Source organism: Bactrocera oleae, chromosome 4 (genome assembly GCF_042242935.1).
Source record: "Bactrocera oleae isolate idBacOlea1 chromosome 4, idBacOlea1, whole genome shotgun sequence".
Classification (NCBI taxonomy): Eukaryota; Metazoa; Arthropoda; class Insecta; order Diptera; family Tephritidae; genus Bactrocera; species Bactrocera oleae.
The window spans coordinates 62,992,572-63,005,783 of record NC_091538.1 but is presented as its reverse complement, the minus strand read 5'-3'; the positions used below and the strand labels follow the sequence as shown (position 1 = coordinate 63,005,783).

General features: G+C 35.1%; 1 protein-coding gene across 3 annotated transcripts in view; it reads left to right on the top strand.

Annotated features, from left to right (window-relative positions):
• Positions 1-13,212, top strand: part of Ntan1 (N-terminal amidohydrolase 1) — a 77,942-nt gene that overhangs the window by 20,266 nt on the left and 44,464 nt on the right. The window contains exon 1 of one of the 3 annotated variants that reach the window (XM_014248110.3): positions 4,555-4,941. The exons of the other annotated variants lie outside the window; for them this stretch is intronic. The gene's annotated coding sequence lies outside the window, so the exon portion shown is untranslated. Of the gene's footprint in view, positions 1-4,554; positions 4,942-13,212 lie in introns of those variants that run through there. 3 annotated transcript variants of the gene reach the window in all.

Genomic DNA, 13,212 nt, shown 5'->3' with positions numbered 1-13,212 from the left:
CTCGCCGGTGTTGCTGCAACACACCGCTTTGTAGGTTTTGTGTGTGACGTTGTTGTTGTTATATTTTGTAAGTTTCTGTCGCGCATTGCCATTGAGGCCATTTTCTGCACGCACCAACACGTGTGTCCGCTCAGCTTTAAAGGGCTCACAACAAATGTTCAAAATACAAAAACAAAAACAATACAACAACTAACATGTGTGAAATAGAAAAAACTGTGGTGAATTATTTCCCCATTTAAAAAATTCGTTTAAGGACTATAAAAAATTCAGTTCATAGTCTAAGTGCTACAGTGGGTAATTTTTCGAAATATATCGGTTGAATCTCAAATTTTGTGAACTGTTATAGTTTTAGAAAAACATAGAATTTACAACAAATAAGGTTTTTATTTTTCAAAATACACAGCTTTCAGTTTTACAGCATGCATTTTTCCGCATTTTTTTCCATCAAATAGTTGTAGTCTATGTTTTTGGCTGATTTTCGATTAAACCATTTTTCGAACATTTTTGCATGGATTTCCCTATTTTAAAATAATTAGATACGAATTGAAGTATTTTTTGTTACATATACAATACATGGGCCGCGGTTTCTTCACCAAATAAGATGCTTTCATGAAACACCTACCATCTGATCAAAATTGACCCGGACTGACCACAAAAAAACAAAAAAACTGCATTTTCACGTAGGTAAATTATCGCCATAAAAATAGACGCCTGCGTCAATACAAGGATGCCAACGCTTAATCCAATTCTCAAAACACTTATGTATTGTATATGTAAGCCTTGGCTGGGATGACCTTCAGTACCTTCGGCGAATTTCGGCTTTTTCATAAACCCAAGTCTCGCCACCAGCAAAGATGCATTTGATAAATATAGGGTGCTCAGCTAGGCTATCAAGCATCACTTTTACACCCTCTACTCGACAACTTTTGTGCAAAATATTCAAGGAATTTTGGAACGAGGCTAGCATTGACACGCTTCATATTTTCAAGCACTATTTTTTAACCATTTCAATGTTATCGTGTTTCTCTTTCACTGAATGCTTTGTAACACTCAAATACTTGAGTTCGTGATAAATTAAACTCCCCAAAAACACCTCAGCAACAATTTCAACGATTCCGTGGCCGTGATTTTTTCAGAAACACAGATTTTCTAACAAACTTGTTAAATTTTTTTTGAAGGTGAAAATCGACCGACAAATTTTTTGCGATATAAATAAACACAAACTACCAAATAGACAAAAGGTTGTAGTCTTTATTGACCAGGACTGCTAAGTTTTGGAGTGATGTTACGGTATCAGATGGATGTTTTCTGCAGCATTTTCTTTAAATACATCAATGAGTCAAACACGTCTAAGTTTAAATTCATTATCAAAAGTCGCAGATTTATGGCTAATCTCTGAATCAGCATCACAGTTTTACTGCTAAAGTCAGTTTTTTGAAAATTCCTATACTTGTAGATCGTGTAACATGAAAGCGCCTTAGGTAGCGTTTTATTTATAATCCTACTACTTGGTTGTCTGAAGGTCTGCGATCCATGTTCGTCTAAGAAACTTCCACAGCTTAGTGAAAGTCCCACTTTGTTCCGGGCAAAGAGTTCACTAGTCACTAATGTAACTTGGACAACACTGACTGATCTACGATCTTCACGACTAAACCAACTCTTAAGCCTTAAAGTGGTAAAAAATCATCTTTCGAAAATTTTAGCCAAAAACTTTATTTTTTAGAGAAAAATTGTTTTATTTAAAACCGAAAACCCCATATATCGGTACTCCTAAAAACTCTGAAAATTTTTCGAATATTTAGTCAATTAACTAATCTATACTAATGCTTATATAGAAAATGTGTTAATTGGCTGAATTAAGTTACCATTCCAAACGCCTGTCATTGTAATAATAAAAATAGAGACAAAAAGAAACATTACCTAGAAACCTAAACTAAAGTTTTAGGCTTCAGCACAGCTCCTTAGTTAAGGCAATTAACAAATTATCTACATCTGAATATTTATGTACCAAAAATGTTCTAATAAACTAAATTATATCTCGAATATTGGCAAAATTTGTATAAAATATAATATTACATTTATGTATAGAACGCGAAAGATTTTCTTAATTAAGGAAGCATTAAAACCGATAATGTTTCAATTGAATAGTCAAATAAAACAAAATACAAAACTTTATACACCTTGGTACTTAACGATTTTCTCTAGATTATGTATAGTGAAAAAATATTTTTTACTTTAATTGAATTGATTTTCCATAAGAACTCAAGACAACTAACTGGTGCAAAAATATATAATTTGACTGATAAAATTTGAAAGGACTCACTTTCCTATACTTTTTTCCAAATCCCACACAACTTACAAAAATCCTCAATTTTTTTACTACATACATCTTTGCACCCATCTACCATACTGTGCGCCGAGCGCATTTGTTTTAACCACAGCTTCACAACAAAGCTAAAACTGAGGTTTTATCGCTTTGGCAAGCTTTACGATCTTCCTCTTTTCTGTTTTAAGTGTCTACGCTGGGTCGACCGCACGTCGCTTTAGATCGACGCGGTTATATTGCGGCGCGCTCTGGCATTCGGTCGATCGTCATGCGGAATGCTTGCTTTTTTAACTTCGTTCATTTATTTTATTTTTATTATTTTTTGTTTGATGTTAGAACCACCTTTAAAGCCATGTGCTAAGTCGACTGTGTTTGTTCCTTGCGTCGCAGCATTCCGCGTCGTCAGCTGGTGCGCATATTTTCGCTATTGTTTCCCGTTTCATACGCCCAAATTTTAATGGCGCGACCAAGCACCAAAACACGTTGGTAAATTATATTTTATTTAATTTTTATACCTTGAACAGCTGAGTCGATTTAGCTATGTCCATCTGTCTACCTTTCTGTATTTACGCAAACAAATCCCTTAGTTTTTGAGATACCGTGCTGAAATTTTACGCATGTACTTACCTCCCCAAGCAGCTGATCATTTGTCAGAACTGCCGACATCGGACCAATTTAGGGTATAGCTGATATACAAACTGTTCGATCCAAATCTAGCTCTTGTATGGACAATTTTTTTAGTTGACAAGATATCTTCATGAACTTTGGGATAGATTATTGTCTTATGTAGCGGTACAATCTCCGAACAAATTGCTCAGATCGAAGCATTATAGCATATAGCTGCCATACAAACCGACCGATGCAAATTAAGTTCTTGTATTCGTAACTTTTTATTTGTGAAGGGTATTATGGCTTCGACCATGCAACCGAAGTTAACATTTTTTCTTGTTTTCTTTTGTGATTGGTCGCCACAGTTAATGTGCGCAATTATCGCCATAATTAAATGTGCTTAATGATTAAATGTGGCGCACTTTCAGGCGGCGCATGCCGACACTTAAAAATTAAACATTAAAAAATGTTTTGCTAACAGATTTAAGTATTTCATTTTGTATTTGTAAGCATTATTTTTAATTTTTTGTTAAAAATTATATCAACAAAATTGAAAATTTCGCTAAAAGTTTGCCAACAAATTTTAATTAACCTAAAGTGAACTCAAAATAGTGTATCTTTTATATACCTAAATATGTATTATCTATATATGAATTAGTATATGTATATATAAGTGTATGTAATAATCAAAAATACTATTTTACCGTTACAACGCTTCCAAAGGGCCAATAGACGCCCACTAAAACTTATATTCTTCGTTTAGAGAGCCAACAACGGTTTTCCTCTATATCCTGATTATCCGCTTAAGCGCTTGTTGTATTTGTGCTTTTAGCAACACTTGTCTATTACTGGTTGCTGCTGGTGCTGCTGCTGACCAAAGGACACATCGCAGTAGTAGTAACCCTTACCGTCGAGAAAAGCCAATAAATGAGATTAAGTGAATGGATATATCCGTTAGCCTGTTGATTGTATGCGACTTGTCTCTGCTGTCGCTTTATCATACACTCATGCCGCGCTATCAACGCTGCTCACACTCGAAAATCTACTCAACTGATAAGACCAAGACACAGCTATATGGCTCGCTCGCACTTGAAGGCTTCGAACAAATGATGTCTCTTGTGAAAACTTACTCTTTTTCTAAGCGCTCACTAACACACGCTTATACATTATTATGAGAAAAGTGACTCAATCAACCGTTCAACACTCGGGACACACACAACGTCTTCTAACGCTGGTCTGCAGGTTTTCCTTCATTCAACCGCCTGCTGTCCACCAGCTGACCACTGGATTGTCGCTCGGCTCTGCTCTGTCACTGCTCGTGTGTGTTAAAGTTTTATCATCCCTACCGGTATGTTTTGACTTTGCAGTTGCAGTTGAAAACACCGCACAGTTGCAGTTGCAACATTATGAGCCCACAACTGCTTGCTGGCTTAAGCCACAAATACACACACATGCATTTAACTCATCAACTTCTGTGTGTGCGTGCGCCTAGTCCCTTGACTCAGCGCTGAGCCTCACACACACACCAAAGCGCTGAGTTGCCGCAGCAATAGCCATAGTCAGCTCACTTAGCTGTAGCCAGCTCAGAGTCTCGAGTCGCGCGCCACTCAAATTCAGTCCGGTTTTGAAATTGTCGCTGAGCGCAACGTTTGAAGACAAACTAATAGCCGCGTGTGTGTGTGTATGTAAAAAGTTTCTTCCACCAAACGTCAAGTTCCTAAGGCTTTGACTAAGTAGCTCTGAACGCTCCCAGCAGCAGTCCAGTGTAAGCGTGTATTTTATGGGAAAAACTACTAGTTAGCTTTTGATGCGCCAAAACGGTGCTGATAACTCTTGTTAAGCCGTCGGGTTTTCGTCGTTTGCGAATTTTCGTGTCCGCTGTGTAAAAGATTTTTGATAAAAATTAAGTGCAAAAATAAATTACAGAAAATATAAAATTTACTGGTTGCTGTGAAAGCTTAATAGAACAACTAAATTTTACTAAGTGTGAATATTCAGACAAAAAAGTAAGTGAAAATTTTAAATAATTTATGCAAAAATTTTGCAATATTACTGTTATTATTATGAATTTTGACCTAGAAACGCAAAATCAGCTTAAGTTTTTATAAGATTTCTATTTTAATGTTGCTTGGAGCAAATTTCACTGGAAAAGTTTTACCAAAATATCGAAATGTCCGAAAAAATTGGCATGTGTGTCTAGAAAAACAAAAAATTAACTTCACCAATCCTACCCGATTCAAGCCAAAATTTTTTAACACTAACAATATACCCAAAGGGTTTAATGGATCGAAATTCATACAAGAAAAGTTCACATTCCATGACATAATGGTGGCAATTGATAATCATTAAAAATAAACTATCTACCATCCATTATAGAAGTAATCAGCATGCACCAGCTTTGGTATCCGCTTTAGTTTTTCAGTTTCAACGGTTCCCAGTTTTATCATCCTACCGTATTTATCCGTAAAAACCTAACCTATGTTGACTATATGGTTTTCAGTCGCTTATAGCCAAAGAAAAAGTGTAAGGAAATTAATAATATCTATGAGCGACAACCATCCCGCTAATTCCGATAATATCATCAGTAATAATTTGGAAATAGGCCTCAAGCTTGGGGCTATGACCCAACATTTCAAAACAAAATATACTATAAAACCGAAAATCTAATTAGGTTATGTGACACCATTGAAAATCGGAATTGGTTTGTAATTCTGACTACTAAGCAAATCTGTCTTGGATTTCACAACATTCATAAACATATACCCGTGGATCAAAAATGGGTAAAATCGGGTCAATACTTCCTCTAGCCACCATATATCTAATTTAGATATTTTCGAACTTTCGAGTGACTTTATACCATATATATTGGCCAATCTGTGAGGTATCTTAATTAAACTCAGAGAACGGCTTTCTCTGATAATAATATTTATTGGTGACAAAAATGGCCTAGCTCCCAAGTACCTAATATAAGAAGTTTAAACTTCTGGTTGGATTTATAATGTTTATATCGGTCAATACGTAAGATATCTTAGCAAAATTAAGTGAACGTATACTAAAATGTACGTATGGCTAAAATGTATGAAACCGGTACATGAATTACCCCAGCTCCCATGTACTACATATGGTGTAATGATTCTGACAGGTTTTATGCCGAATATGTCGGTAAGTGTTTGCATTATGTATACTCATAAAATTGTGGAAACATGTTCTCGAATATACTTAAGTAGTGCGAAAAGTTAATACAATCGGTTCTTCTTCTAGTCCCAATCTATCACTACACTACGACATCATTACGCAGGATATTTTAATGATTTAAGGTTCACATGTTTTCTGAAATGAATTGAAATTGGTCTAGACCTTGGTATAAACCCCATGTGCCTTATAAAGTATTGTAATTTCCGATTTTCTGGTTAACCTTTTTCTGGTATACCCATTATATGAAAGCTAACCTCTTTGGTTGAGTTCATATCACATATGATATCTCAGATGAGTCGTTTACCAGCCAGCTATTCCATAAGCTCTTATTCGAGATTTTTGTACCGAAACAAATGTTTTCTAAAAACTTTTATACCTAATGGAAACATAAAGACAGTACAGATCGTCGATTTAGGAACAACGCAGTGCTAACCGATCGAATAAAACCGACTGTGGAATGAAAAATTAGTTCCAATTCGTTTGTTTTTTGTTTTTCTTTAACTATCACCAGATCGAAACATTAAGTGAAACCAAATATCAAAATAAACATAAAACTGTCGCAGAATATTTTATTTATACATTTCCTGCGCCGTCTAATCGGTTAGTCGGAAGAGAACTTTATCGCTTAATTGCCTCCCAGTCTAAACTAGCGCATATTGGCAACAGTTCATCGAAATTGGATTCGTTGGCGAACCAATCGCCAAGCTATTGAGCTGCACTGTAAACTTAGTAAGTCAATTAGTAGAATAAATTATCTTAATTTAATCATGACTCTATGTCTTAGGCTTAAAACAAAGCTTAATTGATCTTGTAAAGCAAAATTAATTGAAGCCATTAAACCGAGAGTTCTCATGGATAATGCCAACGGAGCCTTCAAACGCATATCACGTTGATAGCTTACTCTTACTTTCGTTAATTTAATATCGCCCTCTTAACTAGTAAATATTGCAAGCTTATGCGCTGTCAAATGCTTCCGTCTGCCCAGTAGACTTCGCTCACTGCTCATATCTTATAAGGCATTTCGCCTTTTGGACAACTGTCCAATGACTTCATTCATCTTTAGTGCGCGCTGTTCCCACAGTTCCGGCAGTTCACTCAATAATTATGCAAATGATGTGTCCACAAGCGGCGAAAAATACAACAACACACAAACAAAATGCATGAATGAAGAAGCAAATAAAATAAAAGTCAACGAAAAATGCAAAAACGACAACGAACGAGCAGGATAAGCAAAACCAAGAGGCAATTGTGCCAAACCGGCACAGACAGACTGACCGCCACTGCAGTGGCAGCCAGAAGACGGAAGACAGAAGTTGGCAGTGCCGAGAAGCAACGATCGACATGCATATATGTATGTCTGTATAGGTGTATATGTGTATTTGCATATACTTGTACATATGTTTATAGATATATGTCCTGGTAATAAAGATCACCAACGCAAGATTAAAAGATTGTACAACAAAATGTGATGTTGCATACAACAATCAATGTATGCCTTCATGCGCATATGCAGCCAGGCAATAAAAGTATGCGCCGATTTTTTTTTTAATAAAAATTTGATAAAATTATCAACAAAAACAAGAAAAAAGCTATAATACCCTTCACAAATACAAAAACTTCCATACAAAAACTTGGTTTTAATCGCTAAGTTTGTATGGCAGCTATATGCTACAGTAGTCCGATTGGAATAATTTGGGACTCTGACGTTTCCATCTGAATATTAAAAACTTCATGGTAAACTTTATATACCTTGTTCAGGGTATAAAATGGAAAAAGAGGCCGAAGCAAGTGTAGAAAATGCATTAACAACAACAAACTCATATTTATTTATTTAGGGAGGATACCATATATGTATGTATATATATGCGCTTGTGTAGATATATATATATTTATGAGCTCTTAGAAGTACATGCTCATTACAACTGGAATGTTACTAAAGTAACAACAACAGCAGAGAAATGTAGTAAAAATGTATGTGAAATTATGAATGTGGCAACACATGACTACCGCAGCGACGCAACTCATCAATTGGTGTGCGAAGCGTTGTCGAGGTGGGTGGAACTTACAACACATTTGTGCACAGCGCTTATTGTTGTTGTTGTATATTTTGAGTTTTTTTTGCTCGCCTACTTCTTTAATGAAGCTCACGCATTTTTATAGTTGTTGCAAATATGTTGCAAGTCTGTCAGATTTTTCTAACAGCTCATTCTTGCAGCCGACTGAGGCAGCTAAAAGAATGCAACAAGTTGTTGTAATTTGTTTTTATTTTTCGTCTCTTTCTTCTTACCGCTCCATTACTGTTGTCAGAGTTTGTTTCGCAAAAATTTCAACAGCAACAACAACAAAAAGCAAGTGGCAAGCAAAACTGGAGTGTTGCACAAGCTCCTCATCAACAACATGACTCCGTACAAAGGCAGCAATTTCTTTGGGAATGCGCAACACGCCTCCCAAGCACTGCGTCAGTCTGCTCCTCACCTCACCGCAGCCTTTCGCTGTTAGTCAGTTCTTATACCAATCTGTCTTGTTTTTTTTTTTGTTGCTTTTGTTTTCCTTGTTTTTTTTCGTGCCATCTGCCTGTTCGCTGCTCTTTTTGCAGATCAGTGCAAATTTGTTTGCGCTTAGTTTGTGCTGTTTTGCTGATTTCTTTCGGCCCTTCTTCCCGGTTCTTCCTGCACTGGCCATCGCGGCTGCCAACACGTTGCACTGCAAACAAATATATGTTTTACTGTTATTGTTGTTGTGCAAATAACGCGTGGTTGTACAATGCAAATAAAATTTGCAACAAACATTTATTTAACAAGTCAGCATCAACAAGGAAGCCACAAAATGTTGCATCCTACCCCTTCGCCTCCTGCTCTTTTGTCGTTTGTTCTCTCCATTTCCTGCACTCAATATCTTTCGCTGTTCCCAACCAAGTTTTTCTGCATTTTTTATTTGTCTTGTTGTTGTTGTTGTGTTATATGGTAAATTGTTTGTCAGCGTTACACCTACATTATGGTTGTTTGTATAATGTTAACAACACCGGTAAGGCATATTTTTCTCAAAGAAGCGCTTTGTTTTTAATTCGATAAAGTTCTAAGTGAGTATTCAAGCACAATTATGCAACATAAAAAAACAGTTATTCGGTACAGTAGACGGTTCATACATCATTATTAATTCTTAGAAAAGATATATCTAAATGGTTTCTAATAATCGGCGTTTCATTTTGTAAAAATTTGGATTCCTGTAGCCGAACTACAGAGGTAACTCCGAAACAGGAGCCTGGCGGTATAGAAAACTTTTCTGCTTAAAATGATTTCAAATATAAAAACACAAAAATTTTGATTAGCTATAGATGAATACAGGCAATGATCGAAAGATTAGTCAAAATAGGAGTTTTTTACACAATGGCGGCTTCCCAAAAAAAAAAAGTAGATTTTGTGTAAAAAAGTTTAAAAATTCAAAATTACTGTCATAATCTGAAAACATAGCCTCGAGAAAATCGTGTTTAAAATTTTGGGAGTTTTTACTCTAACTTAAAAAATTCCTACAAATACGATCACAGTATCCTCGAAACTATTTGCCGGATCAACATTAAATTTTTGGAGACCACATACATGTACATATAGAAGCCAAAACAAGACAAAACGTTAACTTCGGTTGCCCCGAAGCTATAATAACCATACCAACATAAAATGTTCCTTACAAGAACTTGATCGTTCAATCTGTATGTCAGCTATATGCTATAGTGATCCGATCTGAGCAGTATATTCGGAGATTGCATTACTGCCTTAGACAATTATTCATGCCAAAGTTCGTTATGATTTCTCGTCAAATGTAAAAGTTTTTCATACAAACACTTGATTCCGATTGTTCAATTTGTGTGGCAGCTATGTGTTATAGTGGTCCGATATCGGTCATTCCGACAAATGAACAGCATCTTGGTGCGAAAAGGACAGGTGAAAAATTTCGGATCGATATCTCAAAAACTAAGGTACTAATTTGTATATATGTATACAGACAGACAGCTAATTTGACACAGCTCATCATGCTGATCATTTTATATTTTGTAGTGTCTCCGACGTTTCCTTCTGACTGTTACAAATTTCGTGGCAAACTCAATTTAACCTTTTAAGGGTATAAAAATAAATCGTGTTATTTGTGTAAATTCACGAGTGGATATAATTCCTTGAACCAAACATCTTGTCAAAACTCCCTTTTTGTTCTTATGAATTTTCGTTGTACGAGTGTTTAATAATAGTTTTCTTTGATAAATCCATCTGAAAACCTTATTTTCTTTCATTCTTTCTGGAATGGTAACACATGCATTCTCACAATTTCTTTTTTGATTCCCATTAATTCAAGCGTTCTTCATTCTTCAACTGATCCATGTAAAGTCAGACTCCTTTTTCCCCATCAGTATTTGACGGTATTATATATTACCATATATATAGAGTCATTAAAAGGTGATCCTTTCTTTTATCCTGTGGTAAAATTTTCTTAGAGAGCTCTCATGCGAATTTATTTCGAAGTTCACTTAGGTTTAGAAAGCATTTTTCACTAAAAACACCTAAAGTTAAAGTGTTGTCTGGTTTGTGTTTTTTGTTTTCTTAAATTTTTTTTTGTTTTCTTCTCCTAGTTCATCTTAAAGCCAATATCTGCTATATATTTATAATATTATACGGACCTATTAAGATTCTTGAGTATTTGCGTAGCAAAGTGAACCCGTTAAACCCAAAAACCTCTAAAGTATTTCATTTATGTTTCACCTTCTCAGCTTTTTGAATCGTTTACGCATTCATGAATTTTAAACACACTTTCCCAACCACTCTTCGGGAAATTCCACGCCGTCTAGCATACTTAATAACCTCCCTCAGTTCAACGTCCTACTTCTTTGTTTATGTATGCCCGCATTCGAAGCCATCAGCAGGAGTCGGTGAAAGTAGAATTGGAAAAAATCCCAATTTTCAAAGTGACAACGAAATTGTACAGCAATATATCAATATACATATAAGTATGTACATAAATGGAAATTTATTAAAAATGTACATGGATCTTGCATATATTAATATGTGTGTGCTTGTACCAACATATGCCTACAGAACCCATAAAACTTATCAGTTGAGCATCATTAAAGAACCATCATAAAAAAGTCTCGCGTTGACACAATATTTATGTGATTTACATATGATAATAATGCATATGAGTAGTCACATATGCACATAAGTACATACATACATGTACATATGGATGTCTCTCTATATGGCTACTGCACATCAATACATTTCTTATTTATACCCGTGATTTTCAGCGTTTTTTTATTGTCAGCACAGCATCAACTGATAAGCGTGTTCCTTCTGCGTATAGAATTTTTTTTATGTATTGTTTATACATTCACATGTATTTTTAGTTTCGAACTTAAATAATACTGCACTTATCAGCGAATGTAGTAACTGTAAAAGTTTTAATAGCAAAAAAAAACCGTTTTTTCCAAAAAAAAAAAAAAATAAATAAAAATATTCAGTGGAAAGTAAAATGTTCATTATAAATAAATATAAAATAAATACATATTTATTATAAACATTGATAATAAAGCATTTCACGAGAATCACTCGAGCTTTTGAAGCAACACACTCATCGAAGATTTCAAATTCATTGAGTAATAAATTAGAACTTTTTCTAACATGATTTCTTTGATGTTATACCGTTATCACATTTAATTTATTATAATATATTGTTTCAAAGATTTTGTAGCCAGAAAGCTAATTTGAAGAATATTACTTATTGGTGCCATACTTTTTATTATACAGAGGCTTTCATTGATCCTTTTCACCCACCCTAACCCTTATTAAACAATATGATTTTACTATAAATTTGTGACTCAAATTCTATAAGAAAATTATTTAAGATTGATTATCTGCATTTTTTGACTCTTGAGACTATCTTTTAAGATGAAGAGGAATGCTCACGAAGTTCATGAAAGAGAAACATTTTTAGGTGTATTCTCTAAAATACATGTAATTTGAAGGCTTTTATAGAAAATGAAAATATTACCCATAAATTGTGGCAATAACTTTTTCCGGGACTTGCAATTTTAAAATGGTTCCGATAGTTATTTGTAGTATGGAGAATGTTTCTGGAAATGTTTGAAAACTATCCATGTGATGGGCTATCGATCGTTTGCCACTTCCATCAGAGACCCAAACGATATTCACTCTGTTTTAATTCCCTCTGAATATTATATACATTTGTTATCGGATATCAAAAATAATCGTCTACCATTTTATAGCTGGTTCTTATCTTTATCTATTAAAATCTATGAAGCATGTTGGCTCCGAGGATTTACTTCCTCACTTCTTTATGGGCGACCACCACACTGAAGATTAGATTTATGGTTCAGGTCTATTACGTGCTATTTCGACGGGGTCGGACCAGAAGGAAAATGATTTAGATGAGTGGGTTTCAAATGGCATGTAAAGAGGCATAAGGGAACTCATTGCACGTAGGATATATATTCAGTATGTCGGAGTCGATTCTGCATAAGTAAAAGTTGAACCTGCTACAGTATCTATAACATTTTGATGCCAAAACTTTAGCACGACTTACAAATTAGTGGAGCTTTGACGGTCCTCCTAGAGCTCTCCATAAATAATTTATAATTTTCTACGCCACAGATAACCACAAATCACAATACTATAAAAATCAATATACCAATTGCTTTCCTTAAATAAAAATTTATCAACAGACAATTGTTATGATAATATAATCTTTAAAAGAAGCTGCTTCCTTCACATATTTGTATATGAAAAAAAAAACTAACTTTAAGAATTTCTTCGATTCCCTTGTCTTTCTTCAACTCGGCCAACGTTGTTGCTGCACTCGCCTGCAACGAAACTCATGTTCAAGTTATTAAGATAATTAATGATGCAGACACCACGCAATAATGTCCACCACCACCGCAGCCAAGACAACGGCAACGACAACAACACCAGCAACACAATTCGAATACACATAGATTTGTTGTTATGTTGCCGAGAGCATTGATCAACCGATCACTTTTGGTTGGTCAGTTGGCTGCTTCGCAAACTGCAGCATCTGGACTC